This window comes from Octopus bimaculoides, chromosome 24, assembly GCF_001194135.2.
Source record: "Octopus bimaculoides isolate UCB-OBI-ISO-001 chromosome 24, ASM119413v2, whole genome shotgun sequence".
Taxonomy (NCBI): Eukaryota; Metazoa; Mollusca; class Cephalopoda; order Octopoda; family Octopodidae; genus Octopus; species Octopus bimaculoides.
The window spans coordinates 2,952,862-2,955,776 of record NC_069004.1 but is presented as its reverse complement, the minus strand read 5'-3'; the positions used below and the strand labels follow the sequence as shown (position 1 = coordinate 2,955,776).

At 34.6% G+C, this 2,915-nt stretch overlaps 1 protein-coding gene across 2 annotated transcripts in view; it reads left to right on the top strand.

Annotated features, from left to right (window-relative positions):
* LOC106868770 (growth hormone secretagogue receptor type 1) overlaps window positions 1–2,915 on the top strand; it is a 103,198-nt gene that overhangs the window by 95,648 nt on the left and 4,635 nt on the right. The gene's annotated exons all lie outside the window — the stretch shown is intronic.

The window sequence follows — 2,915 nt, the reverse complement described above, 5'->3', positions numbered from 1 at the left end:
TTTCTCTTCTATCCCAAAAATATTACATCAGGTCTGTTGTGTTTTGAATTCTAATAACAAGATTCTTTTCTACTCTAGGCACAAGGCCCGAAATTTTGGGGGAGGAGGCCAGTCGATTAGATCGACCCCAGTACGCAACTGGTACTTAATTTATCGACCCTAAAAGGATAAAAGGCAAAACTGACCTCCGCGGAATTTGAACTCAAGACGTAGCCCGGCGTGCTAACGTTTCTGACAGCTTCACCGTCTTTATAAATCGGTTGGCAATTAAACGTTATGTTTGCATGACAGAGAAGAATTTTTAGCTGTTATTCTATTTATTTTTGACTTCTTTCAGTCAATTGACTGCAGCCATGCTGTAGCACCGCCTTATGGTCGAAGAATCGACCCTTGGACGCGAGTTCGATTCCCGGCGGCGCGTTGTGTCCTATTGAACAAAATACTTTTTCACGTTGCTCCAGTCCACTCAGCTGGCAAAAATGAGTTGTAGCTGCATTTCAAAGTACCGGCCTTCCCCCATTCTACGTCATAAGGGATAAGCTGCCAGCATCAACTTGCTATAAAAGCAGGTAGCAATTTTTGCAAGTTTTAAAGAGTGCAGTTCCATTTTAACTTGAGGCTGCTATCAAAATACCAAATCCTTTACAATTTAACCTTAAGAAATATATATATTTACTGCGTCTAATTCAAAGCACTTCTAGAAACTTCAAATTTGAGAAGAAAAATACCAAAAGGAGCAAAAAATATCAGGAAATTTTATAAACGAAAGATAAAATGACGATTTTTTTTTTCTTTCTCGTTTCTCTTAAGTTTGTTGAAATTTTTTGTGGCTTTTTATTTTTTTTTAGTGTTTTTGCGTTATTTTTTTTTCTACAGATGTGATATTTGATTTATTTTTTGCTTCGTTTTTGTTGTTTATGCTATTGTTATTCATGTTGTTGTTGTTGTCGCAATTGTTGATATTGTTTTCTTTCTTTGCAATGCGATTGGGGCTGATTGAATATTTCAGTTGTTTTATATGTTCGCGCGTGTGTACATATCAACACACACACACACACACACACACACACACGCACACACACACACACACACACGCACACACATATATATATACATATATATATATATATATATATATATATATATATATATATATATATATACATGTTGTATATATGTATGTATATATGTATGTGTGTATATATGTATGTATATATGCATGTATCTATATATGTATCTATGTATGTATATGTATGTATGTCCTTGTCTTAAGTCTTGTATTGTTCAGTTAATCGTCTTTTATACGTTCCCCCGTATTTTGTTATGGAGAATAGATGTTTTTCGATTTTTTTATGAAGCGGACAGAATTTGTTTCTTTCTTTTTTTTCTTCTTATCATCAATCTTGCTTTAATCTTTATTGTGAAAAGACAAAAAGAAAATAACACGTATCTAATTGAATTATATATATTTTTTTGTATTTCATCTTATTTTATTTCTCTCTTTTCGCTACTTTATATCAACAAACACACACACACACGCACACACTATTTCACATCGATTAAAATCGAAGTGTCGCTTTTAATTCGTTGCATTCTATTAATTTATTCCTCTTAATTATTCTTTAACTGAGTCAGAAACCTTTTCTCGGGCCGATAACAAAATGACAGCAAGGCTAATAACAGTTACAAACGGAACACAACACAACACAATTTAGTAGTAGTAGTAGTAGTAGTAGTAGTAGTAGTAGTAGTAGTAGTAGTAGTTGCTGTTGTTTCTGATGTTGATACAAAGGCGAGCAAATTTTAAGGAGAGCGAGGCAAGTCGATTACAGTGACCCACCCGCACTCCCCACCGCACCCCAGTACAGAACTGGTACTTATTTTATCGACACAGAAAGGAGGAAAGAATACTGCCTTCGGCTAGAAATATCTAGAAAGTCACTGAAACAGAGATATTCAAAAACAAAATGAAGAACGAGAGAGAATGATATGGCCAATTCATAAAATAAACTGAAGACTTTTGGAAGTAAAAAAATGAAAACTTGAAACGAGAGACTGAATCGCTCGGGAAGAAGCAATTAGAACGAATTTGTTAAAAGCAAAGATTGTTAAAACTTAGAGAGCGTATGTTAGAATCTGTGAAAAAGGTGACGAAAGTATTAACCCTCTCTTAAGTGACTGCAGTAAGCTAGCACAAAACGAGTATGAACAGGGATGACTGTGTTGGTAGAAGAGTGAAGTGGGATGTTAGTCGAGCGTTGATTCAAATTGACAGTAAAATGGTACGAACAGAGACTGTGATGGTGAGTGGTAATGAGAGGATTTAATGGGATTTCTCTATAATAACTGGGATTGCTATTGAAGCAATAAGACAAGGTACGATTGTAGGGAACAAAATGCAATACAATATGACAACAGAGTCGATAGCAAAGTAAGCGAGAATATTGAGAAATATCATGAGGAAGCCAGTGAGAAGAAGTCTTTACAGAGGACAAACGTGGTGACAATTGTTTCCATGGTAACTGGTGCACATGGGATTGAGACTCGCAGGAAAATCTCAGCTTGTACTTGGCAAGAATCCTAAGGTTCGGGTTTAGATTCGCTATCAAACATCAAGACGACTTCATCGCTAAATAAAGCAGCGTGTCGTAGCTAAAGTGATAATAATAATAATAATAATAATAATAATAATAATAATAATAATAATAATAATAATAATAATAATAATAATAATAATAATAATGATGATGATGATGATGATGATGATGATGATGATGAGTCATGATGGGTATACTGGACTTCGTATATTTTACCCCTGTGTCACTTTGATGGCATGCACTGCTCTCTCACTCAAGAATAATAATCGAAATTAGTAGTAGTAGTAGTAGTAGTAGTAGTAGTAGTAGTAGTAGTAG